Here is a 22,809-nt window from a genome sequence, read left to right on the forward strand (position 1 = left end):
ATAAAAAATAAAACAAACACAGAAGACTCTCTACTGAGGGGGTAAAAAAACAGAACAAAGTTTCAGTTACTGCAGTAAAACTTCAAGTTGCAAAATATGCATGAAATTGGAGTTTCCTGGGGTGTCTGGGTGGCTCAGTCAGTTAACTACCTGACTTGATTTTGGCTCAGGTCATGCGCTTAGGAACCTGAGACTGGGTGGCTAAATTAGTTAAGCGTCTTGACTTGATTTTGGCTCAGGTCATGATCTCCAAGCCTGAGACTGAACTCCATGTTGGGCTCTGTGCTGAAAGCATAGGGTCTACTTGGGATTCTCTCTCTTTGCCCCTTCATCCACTCACTCTTATTGCACACATGTTCTTTCTTTCTCTCTCCGTCTCAAAAATAAATAAATACACTTAAAAGAAACTGGAGTTTCATAGGAGAGTAGAGAGATGAGGAAGAGAAAAACTCACCATAAATGATACTATATCAAAACACATCAAAATCAAATTACATAAATCAATGATAAAGAAATTACCTTAAAGGTCTCAAGAGAAAAATGATACATTACATACAGAAGAACAAAGATAAAGATGAGAGTAAATTTCCTATTAGAAACAGTATTTTATACAGAATAAAAAATATTTTTAAATGAAAGCATACTGAAGGCTATTTCAAGTCCACAAAAACTTAAGAAATTAATCACTAATTGGCCAACAGACACATGAAACGATGCTCAGCATCCCTCCTCATCAGGGAAATACAAATCAAAACCACACTGAGATACCACCTCACGCCAGTCAGAGTGGCTAAAATGAGCAAATCAGAGAACGTAGATGCTGGCAAGAACGTGGAGAAATGGGCACCCTCCTACACTGTTGGTGGGAATGTAAACTGGTGCAGCCCCTCTGGAAAACAGTGTGCAGGTTCCTCAAAAAATTAAAACAACTCCCCTAGGACCCAGCAATAGCACAGTTAGGAATTTACCCAAGGGATACAGGAGTGCTGATGCATAGGGGCACATGTACCNCAGATGAAAAATGATAACAAATGTATATATGGGTATGAACAAGGAAATAAACAAGACATAGCATACAAATGGGTAAATATATTATTATTTTTCTTATTATTTCAAAGTCTTTAAAATAAAACTATTTCAACAAAATAAAAATAATATAATATATAGTTTAAAATGCATTTGGAAGTATGTGTAACAACACAAACATTAGAAGGGGAGAAATGGAAATATATTGCTATAATATTCTTATATGTAGGATGGCTTACTGTTACTTAAGGTTAAACTGTGATGAGTTAAAGTTGTATGCTATAAACCCTAAAGCCACCACCAAAAATTAAAAAAAAATGCTATTAGCCAGTAAGCCAACAAAGGTGGGAAAATTGAATCATAAAAAAAATAAAACTACTTAATCAACAAGAAATCAGACCTAAGGAAAATGAGGACAAAGAACTTATGGAACAAGTAAGAAACAAAGAGTATGCTGGTAGAACTAAACCTCATCATGTCAAAAGCTATATTAAAGGTAAATGATAAGAAAGACAGAGACAAAGAGAGAGAGACAGAGAGAGAGAGAGAGAGAAAGAGAGAAAGAGTTCACAAGCACAGGAAGGGGCAGATGGAAGGGGAAAGAGAATCTTAAGCATGCTCCATGCCTAGCATGGAGCCCAATGGATGGCTTGATCCCAAGACTGTGAGATCATGACTTAAGCCAAAGTCAAGAGTCAGGACACAACTAACTGAGGCACCCAGGTGTCTCCTAAGACAAGAGTTGATAAATGCTGCCTACAAGAAAGCAACTTTGAATAAAAATAATTAGGTTACATGTAAAGGTATGAAAAAATACACTGTGTTTATAGTAGTCAGAAGAGAGCTGGGTAGCTATATTAATATCAAAGAAAATTTCAGATAAAAGATTATTACAAGAAAAAAAGTCTTCTCATAAAATTTAAGAGGTCAGTTTAGTAAACAATCCTAAGCCTTTATGTATCTAATGACAAATGTTCAAAATATATGTGCGAAATGCATAGTCTTTTCACCAAATGCTGCTGGAATAATAGAGTAGTGAAAAAAAAAGTAAACTTCTGTCCAATTTTCACATTATATGCACAAAAGCACTCAAAGTGGATGATACACCTAAATATAAAATTTAAAACTATATAATTTTTGTATTAAAACATCGAATATAATCTTTGTAAATCTTGGAGTCAGGCAAAGATTTCTTAAAATTGATATCAAAAGTCCCACATATAAGACACAAACTGATAAACTAAAGTTCATCAAAACTAATAGCACCTGCTCTATGAAAGATAATGTTAAGATAATTAAAAGTCAAGCCTCAGACTGGAGTAATATTTGCAAATCATATATATATATATATATAATCAAGTACTTTTGTCAAGGAAAGATAAGGAATTCTCAAAATACTATAAGGACCTAAACAATCCAATTAAAATTAGTAAAAATATACAGATGGCAAATAAATTCATGACAAGATGCTTAATATCACCCAAAGAATATGAGAATGCTAATTCAAAGGGACACATGCACCCCTATGTTTATTGCAGCAATATTTGCAATAGTCAAGATATGGAAGTGTTCATCGATTGGTGAATGGACAAAGAAGATGTGGTGTATACATACAATAGAATATTATTTTGCCATAAAAAACAATGAAATATTTTTATTTGCAACAACACGGATGGAGCTAGAATGTATTATGCTAAACAAAGGAAGGCACAGAAAGACAAATACCATATTATTTCCCTCATATGTAGAGTTTAAGAAACAAAATGAATGATCAAAGGGAAAAGAGAGAGAGAGGGAGAGAGAAAGCAAGAAACAGACTCTTAAGTATTGAGAACAATCTGTTACCAATCAGGGGAGGGGAGAGGGAGGGGGAGATGGGTGAAACAGGTGGTGGGGATTAAGGAGCACACTTGTGATAAGCACCGGGTGTTGTATGAAGTGTTGAATCACTGTAATATACACCTGAAACTAATATAACACTGTATGTTAACTAACTGGAATTAAAATAAAACTTTTCAAAAAAGATGCTTTATATCAGTAGTCATTACAGAAATGCAAATGAAAACCACAATGAAACTGCATACCTACTCCAAAAGCCAACATTTGAAACATTGGCTATATCAAATATCAGTGAGAATACTGACAGACAGGGACTCTTATACACTGCTGTGTGAATATAAAATGGACAAACACTTTGGAAAATGGCTTGTCAATTCATTTACTTATTTTTTTTTTTCATTAAAAACACACCTACCATTTATAAATCCATTCCATTGGTCAGAGAGATGAAGGCATGAAAGCATATGTCTGTTCATTGGCTTGTACATGAGTGTGCATAGCAGTTTTTTTTGTAATAGTCCAAACTGGAAACCATCCATATGCCTACTGACAGGTGAATATGATGCTATAAACACATAGCAGTATATGTGTACATAATGGCATAATACTCAGAATTAAAAGCAGAAATGCTAATACACATAGCAACATGGCTAAACCTCCATCATGCTGAGTGAATGAAACCAGTCAACAAAGCATAGATACTGTAGGATTCCGTTTATATGGGAATGTAAACTTATGTATAGTGGCCTAAAGGTGGGTCAGAGGTTGCCTGAGGATAGGGTGAGTATAGGCAGAAGGAGGGGATAGAAAGGGAATATTAAAACTATTGCGATGTTAAAGATATTCTCATTGATTCTGTATGATTCTGCTTTCTGTTTCAAATAATAAAACATCGTGCTAATGGCAATTATAGAGAATGCTGCTACCTTTGCATATGGCTATAATTAGCCCTGATCTTATACTAACTGGACATCTTATGTTAATTAGGACTTTGTAAAAGAGGGAGGCATTGTAAAACTAGAAAATTGAACTCATAAGAAATAATGTGGAAGGTTTTGTATACTAGAAATTATAGCACTTACTTTTTTCTATTACTTTAACTTGTGAAATCTGTTCCTTACAATTAGTTCTGTTTGGAAATCACATTAAAAAGTGCTGGTTAAAACCAAATAAATGCACTAACAGAAATAGGTTTACATAAGAAATAATGGGCATTGTTGTCATTTCTTCTATGTATTGAGATAGCATTTGTGTCTTTGAAAATAACTGTGGTAAAGAATTGAATTATTTTCAAATGCATTATTTTGTTTATAAAATTGATCCTATTGCTACCTTTTTAAAAGTATCCTTCAAACTATTGCCAACCTATTTTTTTGAAAGAGAGAGAAAGAGAGAACAGGAGCAGAGGAGAAGAGTAGAAGGAGAGAGAGAGAGAGAGAGAGAGAGAGAGAGAGAGAGAGAATCCTAAGCAGGCTCCACACTAAGTACAGAGACAGACGTGAGGCTCAATCCCATGATATTGGGATCATGATCTGAGCTGAAGTCAAGAGCCAGATACTCAAACCAACTGAGCTATCCAGGTGCCCTGTCAAACTATTTTATTTTTATTTTTTAATGTTTTATTTATTTCTGAGAGAGAGAGAGAGAGAGAGAGAGAGCAAGAAAGCGCGAGAAGGGGAGGATCAGACAAAGAGGGAGATACAGAATCCGAAGACAGGCTCCAGGCTCTGAGCTGGCTGTCAGCAGAGAGCCCGATGCGAGGCTCGAACCCACAAACCATGAGATNTCTTTAAAATACGTTATTTAGCATAAAGTTCTTAATTTCCTCCTCAAGCAATTTATGCTATTAAGTTGCAGTTGGTACAGTTAACTGCTGAGAAACATTGCCCATCCTTTAAAGAAACCTTGACAAGCATGTATATTGCAGTTCAATCTATATCACTGACTTTAAACCTTTGATAATTGATACTTCATGTTGTCACTAAGGCTATTTCACAACAGCTGAGTGACTTTAACATGTACTTTTTAGACTAACATTTCCCTTGTAATGGTTAGTTTAATTCAGATTCACTGACATCTTGGTCAGTAGAAATTGCCAGAATTATATCACTGTGTTTTGGATCTAGTCTCAGTCTTCCAAAACCCTACATAGTTTTAAAATGTTCAGAAAATAGTCATGTTTTCTTTCTAAGCCATCTTTTTCATGTCCCTTGCCACCCTTGTTAGTATCTGCACTGAGAAAATTTCCTAGGAACTCCTACTATCTTTAAAATGGGAAAACAAAATTGACTGAGAGAGGCAAGCCAGAGAAATTCTGTTTTGATTGACCAATGGCCATGGCTGACAGCAATCAGTGCAGAAAACAGGTTTTTACATTCTGATAAAATTCTGAAAAAAAAAATAGCATGAACTAATTCTTCCTGGGAGTAAACAACCTTCCAGTAATAATTTAGGAGATTAGTTGGTTTTATTAGGTTAAAATAATATGGATAAAACATTTGCTATTATTATGTTAAAATAACAGATAAAAAATTAAAAATGAATGCTATCAGATAATCAGGACACAGCAAAAAAAATGTGGATATATACGCATAATTCTCTCAGTTTATATTTATTTAATATCAAATTTGTATGTAAACTGCAATTATACATATTGAGGTTGGATTTTCTAATCACATTTCCATTCATATTCACATACATCATATTTCAAATAGAAGAGGTGCTTCTTTGGAAAAAGAAAACACTTCAGCGTTGGTTAATTCTATAGATTAGGGGAAATGAGTGAAGTTAGTCTATAATTCATACTTGTACATGAGAGGTGAGGAATGTGCTTAACTATGTTTGGATAAAACTGAAATGCATGGTTACTAGATGTGAGTGACAACTAATATTTGGGATTCATCATTAAAACCAGATCTGGGAGGACCTACTGATCTATATTATGTCTTTTAATCCCTGAACATTTTGGCATTTATAAATTCAATCCCAAAGAACCAGCAGTGAGGATGTACTCATTCCCCACAGGGAGCTAAGGTTTTTCTGTCCTAGGTCACACTGTTTGAGCTGACAAGCTCCTTTTTTCCATAATGAATGTAAGAGTTTTGTTCCTTATGTGGCAATGCTCTCCAGGGGTTTAGCAATTCAGAAATGAAACATTTTGATTTTAAAAATGGTTCAGATGACAAGCCATGTAGCAGACAGAGAGTCTTAGGAACAACCTGAAACTGCTCAGGGAAAAAGCTTAGCTGCTCTTTGGAAAGAAACCCTGGCTGTTCCAACATTGCCGAGAATGTCAAATTATCACTTTACAACCTTAGTTTCCTGCTCCTGAGAGAGTTCTATGAGCCTTTGGAATAGCTACTATTTCTTGGCAGCTCTTCTAATGTTTAGCATCGGCTGATTCTTAAAATGCATGTATGGCAATTACACTTCCCCAAGAACCTACTGCCCTCTGTACTTGGTATTATCCACTTATTTCTGAGAAAATTCAACTGAAAGGAAGAAAACAAGTTCCTGTTGCCTAGTGAGATGGCATCTGAGGACGGGAAAACGGGAGGAGCGTCAAGCCTTTAAACATTTTGGGAGATGTAATGGACCTTGGCAGTCATTCTTAAAGTTACGAACAAAAACCATTGTTATTTCCACATTATTCAAAGGCTTTTTCCCCTTAAAGTCCCAGGAGTCTCTCCACAGTAGCACTTCACTAATCATGTAGAAAGCATGGGCATGTATGCAGAATAAATTCCAATATTAAGCTGAAGTAAATTCTCACTGAGGCACTTAGAAAAGACAAGCAGCTTATGGAGAATGCCAACAATGTTACCATTGAGAGCAAATATTACTTACCCTGTCTGAATGCTTTGGAGAGTAATGGCGTTCAGAATATTTTATTTCTTTTATGTCGTCCCAGTGGCAAAAAGAAAATAGAATTCCCAGTATAGATCTCTTAAGTTTATATGTATTAAATAGCACAAAAGGAAGGACATATATCAGTGTTGTGTAAAAACAATAATAAAATGGTCAAACCCTAGCTATAGAGAAGAAATCTGTTAGGTTTATTGTGAGAGGTTTGTACGAATTTAACAAATATTCTAACAAAGTTTCCTCTAATTTCTAAACTCTTGTTCTTTAAATAAATTCAAACACTCATTTAATAAATGAGTAGAAAGGGAAAAAAAATACTTTATAAAGAGAAATTGGATGGGATAGAATTTAAAATTAAACCAACTATATACATTTATTTCTATCCTTTAAGGAAATGAGTTTTAACTACAGTATGAAAGATTGACCCTGAATTAAAAATATAGTCTTAAACTAAGGGTTGTCTAAAACAGACTTTTTTTAAGGGAAGGGGAGTAGTAGGATGTAGCCTTTAAAACAATAATACATTATAAAATGATTAAAACAAAGAATTAACACAGTGTTAAAAATGTAAGCCACGATAAAGCTTTCTTTGGCCCAAAAGTCAATAATCAGAGAAGATTCAGGGGAAAAAAAAATTGAGTATTAGATTTTAGTTTAAAAAATATTTTCTAATATAGAGCAGATACTTTAAGGAGAAAAAATAAGTCATTTGCTCTGATTCTATTCCCTTCAGTTTAAGGAATAACATATTCCCCTGGGCGATTGGAGAAATCAAAAACAAAGGCAGAGAACAATAGACTTAATGGTATCAGAATTTTAGAGGAGAGGCCTGCATTTTCTCTCTCTGGGAGTAAGCCTCAATGGCAAGGGTGAAAGAACACTCAAAGAAGTGACTTCCAAAAAGCAGACTACATCTCAATCCCAGGTGAACACCTAGGAGATACAGCCTTCCTTTGAATTACTTGAGCCACCCAAGCCTGAATTCTGCAGAGCTACAAAAGGTACAACGGTGATGTCAGAGGCAAAGAGGAACAAAGACAACCCAGCATTCCTCCTACAGCCCCAGATTGTCAGAGTTTAGAACTAACATTATATACTTCAAGGGTATAAATTTATAAGATGAGGAAGAGAAAGAGAGTATCACGAAAATACCATGGTAGCAAAAGCAGGTACAATGGGGGTATGGTAGCCAATGAAGGACCGGTTACAAACACAAGTACCAATATGGAAGGCTGGTCATGGATGAGGATGTACCTATCCAACCATGTGCCCACAATACCACAAAGCTATCCAAGCACCTGGAATTCAGATACCTCCTTAGGATTAAAAAAAAAAAAAAGGAGATATTAGGAATTCTAAATAGACTGAGTTTATTTTTAAATTGGTTAAGAGAATCCTGATGCTCTTGAAATCACTGTATGACAAGGTAAAGCATTCTATTTATGGCCAAATTATGGGCTTGAAATTTTAAAAAGTATAAAAGCTTTATTTCTATATAATTGAATGTATAAGCTGAGAAATCCATCAGCATAATATAATGATAACCAACATTTATTAAATATAGAACTAACATTTTCAGAATGTGCCAGCTTTAAAATATTACTTTATGTGCTTTTCAAAGTAAGCCTTAAGGTGAACATTATGATTATATCCATTTTACAGAGAAAGAAACATGCTCAGAGAGAGTAAATAAGTATCCCACGCTACTAAATAGATAAAGAAGGTTCTGAATTAGACTCTGAATTTCTAAGCATCATGTGTTGTATTATTATAATTAAACTGAAGTAGTATGGACAAAAAATTAAATAACAAATGTAATCAGGTAACACAGATATAAAATATGTACTATGAATATAATACATATAAAGATTTATGAAAAACCAAGATATTTTAAAAATTGTTTAGTTTTGTTTATATTTTTTAATATACTGAGCCTTAGAAATAGAAGACAAGGTGTCCATTCCTGAATGTTCAGGGTACTTAATTCTCAGTTTTTGTTTCTGTAGTTTCATGATAGCAAGACCTTGAAATCAACTGGGCATGGATGAAGGATTGGTATGAGAAAGTCATATATGGATCTAGTTTTTGTTTTATGTTTTTTATAGGTCTAAAAACTGTTGAATAATAATTTTATTTACTGAGGTAAAGAACTATGTAAAAGTGATAGCTTTGAGTAGAAGATATTGCTTCCCATAAAAAAAAAAAATAGTATTTGAGGCTCCGGCGATATAGTTGAGTGGAGTTATTCAGTCACAATTGAATGTAACATTCCAAGTTGAGGAGAGCAAGGCATAGAGTTGAGAGTGGACAAGTTGTCTGGAAAGAAATCGAGAGCTGAGGGGTCAGGACAAAGTCCATGGGAATACTGGAAATGGAGAAGTGGGCACGTCGGGATAAGCTGCTCTCGGTGGCCAAGTAGTGGCAACACAGGAGGACAAATTGGAGAGAACAGAGTCAAAGAGGTCAAGAGGTGAGGGTTTCAAGGACAGAATAGTCTGTTTTGTTTGCAATACCTGACAATTTGATCACAGTAGCAGTGTCACTATTGACATGCAGTTCAAGGGTGATTTTGTGACAATAACTTCACTTAATTTATAAGTGCAAAATATACAGACTATTGAGTAGGAAATGAAGTAGAGAAATTTAGACAAAATATATTATATATTAAAAAAACCATGTTGTTTATGTTTTATATTGATTATGAAATTTTAACCTTTGACCATGAGATAAAAAATTCATTTTCATGGGGCGCCTGGGTGGCTCAGTCGGCTAAGCGTCCGACTTCGGCTTGGGTCATGATCTCGCAGTTTGTGGGTTCGAGCCCCGCGTCAGGCTCTGTGCTGACAGCCAGCTCAGAGCCTGGAGCCTGTTTCAGATTCTGTGTCTCCCTCTCTCTCTGACCCTCCCCTGCTCGCACACACACTCTCTCTCTCAGAAATAAATAAAACATTAAAAAAAAAAAATCAATGCTCTATGGGATATCTATTCTCTCTACTACTTGAAAAGAGAGGGTACTCTATAAAACTGTTCCAGATTCCCTTTAGGTTTATTTAAGAGCCTGAAAAACCTGGGATCTGGCATGGAGCTGGTTATTTGGTGAGTCTCAGAAGCCATCTTTGGTTAGAGGTGACAATGGTAGTGTATTCATATCATTAATGAAGAAAAATATTTTTTCTGACTTTTTAAATTAAAAGTACCATTTCTCAAAAATTTCCAAGACTGCAATGGCACAAAATAGTTTGATTAGTATGTAAGGGTGATATTAAATAGATGGTTAACAATTGTGTTTCACCTTCTAAGGTTAAACACTTCCATCATAAGTATCTTGAATTGCCTATGAAGAATTCTAAAGGTTCCTAAAAATTGGGAAAGTAAAATAGTAATAAATTCTGATGATAAAATAGATCTTGGTATATGATGCCTTTTACCATAGGAAAAATAAAAGCAATACAAAATAGGGGCGCCTGGGTGGCTTAGTCGGTTAAGCGTCCGACTTTCGCTTAGGTCATGATCTCGCGGTTCGTGGGTTCGAGCCCCGCGTCGGGCTCTGTGCTGACTGCCAGCTCAGAGCCTGGAGCCTGCTTCAGTCTGTGATTCCCTCTCTCTCTGACCCTCCCCTGCTCACGCTGTCTCTCTCTCTCTCCCCCCTAGAAATAAATAAAACATTTAAAAAAAAAAAAACCAATACAAAATAAAATTCTCTAGGCCTCTTTTCTGATCTCTATTTCCATTTTCCAACTTTCTTAATTTACAATCCATTGAGAAAACAATCACATTCACTCCTGCAACTCATATTAACCCTTCCTTCATTTTTCAAAAACCATTAGATGTCTAAGACATCCATATTTATGAAAATAATTTTTATTTTGTATTTTTTTAGTGTTAGTTTATTTATAACTGTTTAATTTGAATTCAAATTCCATCTATTTTTCTACATAATATACTCTCTAGAAATCCCAATGAATTTGGTTAAAATAGGATGGTAACACATTTTTATAAAAATAGTTCTCTGCTTTTTATTTAATCTTCCCAGGTTTTTATTTATGTCATTTTAGGATACTATGAATGTGGAAAACACTTTTTTTTCCCTCTCCCAACAGAGATGGAGAACAGGTGTTGAGGAGGTTAAAGGATACATCTACAATGGAATGCTGTTTCTCAAAAAGAGTATTGCTTTGGGTGTATGCAGACATAGGCTTCACAGTTTCACTTGGTTGAATCATTTCAAGATTCATTTTCACATGTTCTTATTTCTTTTTTCTACAACTAATTCATACTATAAGACTATGTTGGCCAATGTAAGACTTGTAGTGAACAATTTTTTTCCTGCCTGCTCTACTTTCTTCCCACCTTATACCCTTATGCTTTTATCCCTTCAGGTTTTTTTTGTTTTGTTTTGTTTTGTTTTTTGTGGGGAAAATATCTCTTCTTTTTTCCAGCTGATTCTGCCTTTGCTATCAAGTATAGGGTCTCTTCCCCCTCATTAACTCCATCAAAGATTCTTGACTCCAGCCTGACTATTTGTATGACCTCCTCTGTGTGGTTTACAAATTGGTTCTGGGGTAGCCACATGACTCAAGAAGGGCCAAATTACAATCTTCTGATTTTTCACTGTGATTGACATACATTTGTTGAAGGAAACCTTCTTTTCTGGAAACTGTAAATGCTCACTGGAATCATATATAAGGTTGAAGCATTTGGTTACAATGTTGCTTAAATTTTGGAAAACAAACCACTAATGTAGGAAAAAGTGAGGTCAAAACAATCCAAATAAAAGCAGTACAGAAATATCGAATAAAAGAGAAAGAGCCACAATGAGACCATTTGAGCTCCTTATCACTGAGCCACTAGTCATTAAATCCATTTGGTGAAGAAAGAACCATTTCCCCACTTCTATTTCTTCAGCTTGTTCAAAATGTATTTAATTTGCAAACAGAAGCTTTTTCACTAACAAAGCATCAAACTCTCTTTCTTTAAGACAAGCCATTCTACTGTATGTACATAGTTAATTAATTATTTAAAGTTTATTTATTTTGAGAGAGACAGAGAGAACATGAGCAAGCAAGGGAGGGGCAGAGAGAAAGGTAGAATCCCAAGCATGCTACATGCTATCAGTGCGAAGCCAGACGTGGGGCTTGAACTCACGAAGAGTAAGATCATGACCTGAGCCAAAATCAAGAGTCATATGTTTAACAGACTGAGCCAACCAGGAGCTCCAAACCATTCTCATTTATACCCTTCTCAAAAAATACCTTTTTGCTACATTTTGCATATACTCCCTTCTTGGTCTTATGTCCCTATTCTTTTATTTTGAAGTGATAATCCAGGCATTCATATCTTCACATAGAAGGGCAGCTATATACACATTTTTCATTTTAGAAAAAGTTATCCTAGTCTTTTTTAAAAATCTCATTATTTAATTAGAAGCAGTCCTAAGGTTCATTATTTTTTGCAAGAAGTTTAATTTTTATAACTTAAAATTTCTATAGTAGACATGTCTATGTCTTTTTCTTAATTCTGTGTTTCAGTTTACATTTTAGATATAATTTTTAAAATTTTACATATCAGCATCACATACCTGAGGACCAAATATCTCTTAATATAACAATATTGTCTTTAAAAACTTTTTAATGTTTATTCATTTTTGAGAGAGAGAGGGACAGAATGTGAGTGGAGGAGAGACAGAGAGAGAGGGAGACACAGAATCCAAAGCAGGCTCTAGGCCCCGAGCTGTCAGCACAGAGCCCGACATGAGGCTTTAACCCATGAACCATGAGATCATTACCTCAGCTGAAGTCGGTGCTTAACCAAGTGAGCTACCCAGGAGCCCCCAATATTTTCTTTATTCTCTTCATTTTTTAAATAGATTTCAGTTGTAAACTATACACAATAAGTTTTTCTCAATATATATTTTAATATGCCAGATTTAATTACCTAGGCAAAGAACTGCCTTCGTGATGAGGTTTTCAATCTAGTCACAATCTTTCTAAGTGATCATGTGAAGAAAACTAATGAAATATGAAGTAGTATTTCATTTTGACCTATCTCTATAATTCAGCAAATTATAGCCTGTAGCACCAATGTATACAATAAAATCAAAGCTATTTCCTTAACATATGTCTGAAAATTAATGGATATATAATCAGAAAAGCATTTACTTTTATTAAGGTACTCTATAAGATATCAATTCTAACTAGAAAATATAGAATTACAGTATATATAAATTAAGTATCCATATTTAAAGGGAAAAGGGGAAGACAAAATTACATTCTACCAGTTAAAATCATTTGTGTTTTTTTAAATTTTTATTTTATTTTATTTTATTTTATTTAGGTAATCTCTATACCCAACATGGGGCTCAAACTCACAACCCTGAGATCAAGAGTCCTATGCTCTGCCGACTGAGCCAACCAGGTGCTTCAATTTTCTACTGTCTTGAATAAAGTAAAAATAATCTAATATATATAACTTTACATGAAATAATATTTATTAGTTCATGGAATTTAAAAAATCTGAGGATTGCTCCATAAAACTAATAGGCAACCAACGGAATGGGAAAAGATAGTTGCAAATGACATATCAGATAAAGAGTTAGTATCCAAAATCTAAGGAACNTATAGTTGGGGAGAGAGAGGGAGGCAAACTATGAGAGACTCTGGAATGCCGAGAACAAACTGAGGGCAGATGGGGTGGGGGGAAGGGAAGGGGGGGTGATGGGTATGGAGGAGGCACTTGTGGGATGAGCACTGGGTGTTTATACGGAAGCCAACTTGACAATAAACTATTAAAAAATTTTTTTGAGGATTGCTGACATCATGTTTGTTTTGACTCATGGCCAAAAGGATTTCATCAAATCCCAGTTTTTGTTGTTGTTTACTTTCCATTTCTTATCTCTTTTCCACTTCTAGTCTATTTATAGCTCTGCCTGTCAGTGTTTGTGTGTTAATATGCTGGCAGCTTCTTCACTCCTCCATTCCTTAAATGAGAAAATGTGAATGAGCTAGAGGACCTGTACCAGATTTATAGTAAAGTCTCATTTCTTCTTCTTGGTTGCCCATCTATGAAGCAATCACTATGGCCTGGAGAAATCAGGTTGGTTACTTAGGTTTGAGTCTATTGCTCTAATTTTATAAACATGTAGAAACCTAATTTAACAGAAAAGGATGTCTGTAGGAGAGGAATTAGCATGGTTTTCCAGACTGGACTCAGGTACTAATAACCTAAAGGAAAGTAATACACAGAAATGACCTCAAGGATGTATGCCCACTACAAAAAAAAATGGGAGGCTTCTGGTTAAACGCAGAGCATGTCTACACTCCTACCTTGGTTAGGGGGCTTGCACCAAAAGACCCGATCTCAAGCCTGCCCATACAGAAATCACACAAAAACCACATACATGCTTTACAGACACACAGTTCATGGTGAAAAATATTATTTTTTAAATTAATTCATTGTCAATCCCTTATATAAGGGCATATTTATCCCACCTTTCCTAAGTTTACTTGAGAGTAGCCTAACTTAGATATGTGCCATTATTGCACGGGAATGTGCCTTTGCTTGAAAAATTCTTAACTTTGCTCTTGGGCCTGAAATACTAGGTTAGATATAATAAAGAGGACTGCACACTAAAAAATACATCACAGATGGTTCAGCAAAGAAGGCAGAAACCATTCTCAGTATTTCACTGTGGGAGAATTTAATACAAAGGGTAGGCTTCATGCAAGAGAAGGGCTTAAAAGGGAACCCAGAGATTAGCAACAGCATGAAGCTCCTATCATCCTGAGAGCTGAAGGAACAGCGGTAGTTACTGGAACACAAAAGCAGGGCCATATGATGAGAACTGGGGCATGTCCTACTGTGAGCCACACTGAGTAGAAAGAGGTAACAGAGGACTTTCTTTTCTCCTCTTCCCCTCTTATCTTCCACAAATGCCTTCTATTGGCCAGAACTATCCAACAAACAGGTGCACTACAGACTGGAAGGGAATGCTATTTCTGATAGAAAGCAGAAGAGGAGAAGGTCAGCTGTATAGCAAACAAGCATAAGCAATGTTTGTTTTACTGAAAGAAAAAAATAATGAGCCATTTCCAGTTATCAGAGAGAATCTGGGATTCGGACAAAATAATAAATGAAGCTCATTTTGAAGTGTTTTAAAGCCCAAATAATTCACATTCCTTTTTTGTAATAAAGTGCTAGCCAGCTAACTTTGTTAGGAGGCAGTATATCTTGGGTATGGAGAGGACCAAACTGTTGTATCAAAGATTTTAACAAAACGTTCGAAGTATTCCCATTTTTGAAATCACAATTCACTTACGACCAGCTTCCATACAATTAAAACATTGACTTTTCTACTTTTTCTTAAAGAATGAAAATTTTCTCCTACCCACTATTATATAATGTAATACATACATTATTCTACTGTAATACATGTGCAAGTTGAAAAGGTAAGAATTACTCTTTAACAAAAAGCTATGAAACATCGGATTTTAAAATTCAGAAAACAATTTCCATTTAGAAAAGCACTTCAAAAATGAATTCTTTTGTATAAATCAAAAATATATGTAGTATCTGTATGTTGAAAATTATAAAACATTAATAAAAAATAAAAAAGAATACAACTAAGTGGAAAGATAAACAATGCTCATAGATTGGGTGGCTAAATATTAAGATGTCAACACTCTGCTCTGTGATTTATAGATTCAATGCCTTTCTTACCAATATAACAGCAAAAATGTCTTATGCATACAGATATTCTGATTTTATTTATTTATTGTTTTAATTTACTTCTGAGAGAGAGAGAGAGAGAGACAGCATGAGCAGCGGAGGGTCAGAGAGGGAGGGAGATACAGAATCTGAAGCAGGCTCCAGGCTCTGAGCTAGTTGTCAGCACAGAGCCCGACACAGGTCTTGAACCCACTAACCCGAGATCATGACCCAAGCTGAAGTCAGACACTTAACCCACTGAGCTACCCAGGCGCTCTGACAGATGATCTGATTTTAAAAGTTACTCAGAAAAGCAAAGAGACTAGAGTAGCCAAGACAATTCTAAAAAAGAAAGAACAATGTCTGTGTGCTCATATTATCCAATTTCAAGACTTACTATAAAGCTATAATAATCAAGAAAGTGTGGCATTCTCTAAAGGGGAAATGCTTTTATTAGTGAAACAGAACAGAGAAACCAGAAATGAACTCACCTAAAAATGTCAATTGATTTTGCAGAAAGTTCAAAGACAATGCACTGAAGATATGATTTGGTTTTCCACAGACAAGATTGGAACAACTGGATTTCCATATGCCAAAATAGTGAATCAACATACATACCTCCCACTGTACACAAAAATAAACTTAAAATGTATCACAGACATAAAAGTAAAATGAAAAATTATAAAACGTATTGAAAGCACATAAAATAAAATATATGTGACCTTAGGATTTATGAAGATAAATTGAACATTATAAAAATTAAAAACTTCGCTTTGTGAAACTCATTGTTAGTAGAGTAAAAGAGAAGCTAAGCATGGGTAAAAATATTTGTAAATCACATATCTGACAAAGGACTTACATCTAGAACATTTAGATTACTCATAAAATAAAAGAATAAACATAAAGTAGTAAAAATTGAACAAAAAGTCTGAAAGAGAAACATCACCAGAGAATGCATACAACTGAAAATAAGTATACAAAAAATTTCTTTACATCATTTGTCATTAGAGAAAATGAATTAAAACAATGAGATACTATAACACATCAAATAGAAGACATAATATTAAAGTAACTAACAATGCCATGTTTTGGCAAGAATGTAGAGTAACTGAACTCTCAATTAATTCAGGTAGTAATGAAAAAATTATATGACTACTTTGGAAAATAATTTGGCATTTTCTTATAAAGTTAATCATGTACTTGCACTTTATAAACCAGAAATGCAACTCCTATTTACCCAAGAGAAAAAAAAAATACATAAATATGCATTCACACAAATCTGCATATGAGTATTTAGAGCAGCATAATTTATTATTGCTCAAATCTGTAAGTAGCCCAAATGTAAATTGACTGGTGGGTAGCTATATCATGCTATATCCACAAAGTAATATAGCATATATTATTATTTATAGAAATGTACTACTGAGGTGTTTAGGATGAATCCCAGCTGCATTGTGCTATGTAAATACAACTCAACTCAAAGGGCTGTATACTGTAGAATTTAATATATCTGATTTTCTGGAGTATGCAAACAGGGACAGAAAATGGGTGAGTGATAAGTGGCTGGGGAGAGGTATGCGATTCGCTTCCAGGAGCTTGAACTTTTTGGGATGATGAATATAATCTATACATTGATTGTAGTGATAACTGTATGACTTTGTCAAAACTCAGCCAATGCTACTACTGGTGATTGTACTTCTAGTCACCTGATTAAAAATGGAGTAAAAATAAATAAAACTAAATTACCATATGTCGCCAAGGTGTTGAACTGGATCACTAGTTTATTGCTAGTGGGGATGTAAATTAGTGTATCTGGTTGGTACTATTATATGATATTATCTGTAAAAGTTGAACACAAGCATTCCTATGAACCAGTTATTTCATGAGTAGGTAAGTAAGCAACAGAAATTTACACACACACAAATATACAAGAAACATGTACAAGTGAACCCATGACAGTACTATTTCCAAAAGCCTTAAATTGAAAACTACTGAAATGTCTATCAGGAATAGAAAGGAGCATTTGTATTTTTGATAAAAATTTCTTTGGGAAAATTTTCTTTGCTTTGGAAAATTGATCAAATTGAATTACAAGGCAATTCATGATTTTAATTACCTTGTAATTTCATTATGGATTCTTACAGTTTCCTCTATGTTTTCCTAAGTGTTAATATAGCCCATGGTAAATCATGCACAATACATTTTTTAATAGTGGATTAATGCCTGAATGATATCAAAGAAGGAAGGAACAAAGGAAGGGAAGAAAGGAGGGAAGGGAAGAAGGAAGGAAGTGAAGAAGGAAGGAAGGAGGAAGGGAGGAGTGGAGGGAATAACAGAATGACAGATGGGGGCAGGGAAAGGGAGGGTGGATAAGGAAGGAAGGCTAAGAAGAAATGAAGGAATAAAGAAAAGAAGGAAAGACTTTCAGACCTGTCAGAGCATTTTGAAAATTTATTTTCGAAGTATATTCAAAAGTATATATTTAATTTAATAAAAACATTACTTTTCTAAAGTCAAACTGAATTACATTATTACCAACATTGCATTTCAACACACTGATTTACATCCCATAAATCTTTGTATATGTTGCTGCATACCTGAAATAGCTGATAACTAGTTTTGTATATATCTATATTTCTTTAAACCTTTAGTTATTTATATCATTGCTTGGCTCTTGCTAGCACTTCATTCAAAATTGATTATCTAGGTACTAAAATTTAATCTACTATATCATTTTCTATATGTAAAAATTATTTATGGCTGCACAATTGAGTTTTGAATACCAGCTGAGATTTTCCCCCTCTCTGTTGAATGCAGTGAATTTTCTTTTCTGTGAGCAGGCCCAGTAAATAACACCGGCATGGTGAAACTAGCTTTCATAGAAATTAAGATGGTTGATTGAATTTGAAGCTGCCAAGCAAGGATTCTGTCCAACTTACAAAGGTAGGGATGGAGGCAAAGTTGTTGTCCAATACTTATAAAATGAAGATGAAAACACTGAATGTTTGTGAACATCACTGTCCAAGAGTAAGAGGAATACTACTCATTTCTAGCATGTTATTTGAATGTTACCTTTAAATGATATCACACCTGTACTTTTCAGTGGTTTTCTGTGTCCTCTTCTGTGAAAATCATTGTCACAGGTTTAGAAATCTTCTGAAAAACCTATAAGCCAAAAATAGGAGTCTGAATTTTATGTCCAAAAATCGTTCAGTTGCCTCTTACACTTCTTAGTCTTTTTAAGAATAAATCTCTATTTTCTATTTGATCATTGACTATAATGCAAAAAGCAAGTCATTTAATTTCATCCATTTTGCTGAGATGGAAAAAATCATAAAATGACAAGTTGTAAAATAATTAGTTAATGAGTTATCAGTTCTTACTGATTAGTAATCACTTATGATGTGGTTATTTTCTATCAAAATAAATGATATAATATGAAACCTAAAAGTAATGAGTTAGCCAAACCTGTAATTCACTATATGTCTTCCTATTGTCAGCCTGCAATGTAATTTTACATGGAAGGAATTATTTGTCATGTTAATTTTATTAACAATGTCAGATTTCTATAAAATTGCCTTTTATTTCCTCCCTTAATTTTTAAGATAGAAGTTCAGGAACCATTAATCTTTTTAATTCTTCCACTTATTATAAGTAATGTCATAGACACTTAACATTTAAATTTCAAGTCCTGAAGTATTGATGTTTTTAAATAAGTGATATAATTTTATACCTGTGAATGATCATATAAAATGTATAAACTACTTATTAAATTTTAATATGACATCTACATTTAAAATTAAGAATTACTGCATGCAGTTACTGTAAATAATCTTCAACTACTCATGTTCTTGTCATAATCAACTTCTTTAATTTCCCCCTTTGATGTTTCAAAAGAAGTGATAAACTTCCCAAATGGCATTAATGAGAGTGATGGAGGAGTGGTTTTATATGATCCTGTAAAAAATTGGAAATAATTTACACCCTAGGGAAAAGGAAACATGTATAAGACAATACCGACAACAGCTATCACTGATGTACTAAGCTAATTTCACAATTATTATGTTATGCTAATTATCTAATTAAATATGCTAATTATGTAATTAAATTTATTATTATTATATAATTGCACTACCTTTGAAATACTTAAATACAAGATTATTTTTCATGGCAATCACATTTATTTAGGTACTAGAGTATCATTTAAGCCCTAAATCACATAAAAGAAGTCTTCTCACTTGTAATCTTGAAAGCATGTGTTTCAATGTTAGGTAAACAGTGGTGATCCCTGAATACGCATGTTTTTTCCCATTATTACCCAACTCCCTTGCACTTAGGTAGAGCCATGTGATTGTTTCTGGCCAACAGTCAGTGAAAAGAAGTGTCATTTGTCACTTTTTGGGCAATGCATTTAAGACCTTCAAGTTTCTCTGCTCATTCTTTTGTGACCTACAACTTTGTTCTATAAAATGCAGCTACATTATGTACCCATCAGTAAGTGGTGGAGCAAATTCCCAGTCTTCAGACACGCTGACATGCGTGAGAAATAAGCAAAAACTGAAAAGTTATTGAGGGTAAAACTAATGAGAATTTATGGATATTACTGTTGCAGTATACCTTAATCCAACCTAAATCATATAAATCAAAATTAAAAAATCAGTGAACTCCCCTACACACACACACACACACACACACACCTTTTGCTCTAGTTCTCCTGAATTCTATCAATAATCTTTTGCAATATCTATATGGATCTAGAAAAAATGGAATCTAATAACCTATGCTGTCAGCTCTTCCACTGCCTTTTTTTCATTCAGAATTATCCTTATGTTTCCTAAATTGTTGAGGTGTGGGATTGGGGATATATTATTATTATTATTATTATTATTATTAAGTCTTATATATTCATTTGTAATTTGAATAAATGAAAAATTTGAGTTTCTATTAAACTAACTTTGAAATTAATAATTATTTAGCAGTCTTTGGAACATGACTGAAATTCAGCACTAAATAAGAAAATGTATTTAATTGCTTTAACAGGGGAGAAGGTTAGAATTAGATTTAGGGACTCATCAGTGTTTTCACACATCTACTTCTTAGCACTGCATTTCTATGTTAGCTTGCTTTTCATCAACTGCTGATAAACTTCTCCAACTGAGAGGAAACTGATAGGTGGGGACCCAGTAACAATACCAAAAAGAAGTATTAAAAGTCTATCTAAAGAAAGTATCCAGATTTTTCTGAGGATTCAGAGGAATCTGCCTTACTAAAATTGGAAATAATTGCTACCATCATAAAAAAATTGACAAGTTAAGCATTTTACATTTTTCTATACAAATATTTCATAAATGAGTCCAGTAATTACTATATCTAAACTATATCTTCTTTTAACACTTTTCACTGACTCAAACACTAAAGCCAGAATGTTAGAAGTCTTACAATAAGGAAACATTTGGTATTAATATGAATATAAAATCAAGATTTTTTGATTGATACACAACTATCTTGCTTGGAATAGGAGCCAAAGAAAGTCATTCTATTACTTAGGAATATATTAAGATTATTTCCATATACTTATTACACCATTTTTCATAGGGGTCACTTTAGACAAGTAATTCTGTAATTTATTTAGTTATTTGTACATTCTTTTATCCTTTGTTTTCCATGTTTTTATTTCTAAAACTTGTTTCAGGAAGGCATGAAAGCCAGGTTGGGTACACAAAATACATTTACAAACAATACTAAATCTTGGAGTTATATCTCAAAAGTAAATATATACATAAATATCTTTAAAGTGTGAGATATACATTGAGTTTGGTAACTTTTGCATTTGGACATTTAATTGTTTCAAGAAAATTTGTTGAAAAGACAATCCTTTCTTTAAGAAACTAAACTTGAACCTTTAGCAAAAATCAGTTGACTATATTTACGTAGACTTATTTTTGAGCTCTCCATTCTATTCCCTTAATAATTTTGTCCTTTGCCAATACTATGCTGTCTGGATGAATGTAACATTGTGGTAATTGTGAAATTGATTTATAAGAGTCCTTCAACTTTATTCTTCATATTCAGAATCCTCTTGTTTAGTTACCTTGTTTTTCCATACAATTTTGAATTAGTTTGTCATTATTCAAATAGGTGATTCGTAGGTGTTGCTTGAGTGTTTAATCCATAGCTCTGACTAGAGGAATTAATATCTTAGCAATACTGGATCTTACAGTTAATATGGATATGTGACATTTAAAAGTGTAAGTAATCGCCTTAAATTTTCATTTTTTATCATTGATCTAGAGCCTAAAAATCCAGGCTTGATTTTTGGCTGAGGGCTACTCTTTGATGATTCATTATAAAAAGAAAAAAATAATACACAGATTGGGTCAATAGATTATTTTAGCCTTTCAACATGCCTCATTATGCTGCATATGAACAGATTTCATGTTTCCATTCCAACATGGATTAATAAGCATTTCTAAAGAAAACTGATGATGAACAGGCAATTGTCCCACAATGTGTGTCAAAATGTACCAGGAACCATTGGAGCAGTGTGTTTTGTCATGATAAGAAGCATAAATTACAAATCTGCTTGTGAACTACTAGTGTTTCTTTAAAAAGCGATTGGCTAATTTTAATTCTGACCAGGTGTCCATAGTCACATAATTTCCATTTTGTCTTGACCAAACGTAATCAGGTTTCTCTTATGCACACTGATCCCTGGACTTTGGATTGCCCTCAAGGCTGGCAGGCACTAAAATAAGGAATGTGCCCTCTTAATGTGCCCTAAGCTCATGCTTAGCCCCAGAACTGACTGACCATAGTGAGACACATCTCCTGCCAAACCATACTAATTATGCATTCTGCTTACTTTCTCCCTTTTCTCAACTTCTCCTTACATGTTTCTTATCTTTGAAAGACAAACTTTTTTCTGTCTGATTTTGAGACATTTGTGATTCCTGAATTAGGAGCATTATCCTAATCAACAGTGTCTCTGTATGAATTCCCACCTTACCTGGATTTGTGTTTATTTTACAAAATAATTATACCAATGACAATGGTGTATTACTGTATCCCTTTCTTAAACAGGACTCGTAAAAAATGAGATTTTTAAACTGAATATAATTCTTTTTTACTTCACAATATATCACGTGCCTATTAAGAAGTGCTGCCCATATTTAATGTTCTGGTTCTACTAAAACCAGAACTTCAGAAAAATTTTAATGACAATTTTTAAATCATTAGAATTAGAGAATCACAAATACTAATGGTGAATTGCATTCTTTTTGTTTTCATTCAAAATGTGAATGTAAGTATTGGATTTGGAGGGCTTTCTGGGTTGGTTTTTTTTTTTTTTTTTTTTTCCCCTCCAAAATTAAAGCTGCA

Source organism: Crocuta crocuta, unplaced genomic scaffold (assembly GCF_008692635.1).
Source record: "Crocuta crocuta isolate KB4526 unplaced genomic scaffold, BGI_CrCroc_1.0 scaffold831, whole genome shotgun sequence".
Taxonomy (NCBI): domain Eukaryota; kingdom Metazoa; phylum Chordata; class Mammalia; order Carnivora; family Hyaenidae; genus Crocuta; species Crocuta crocuta.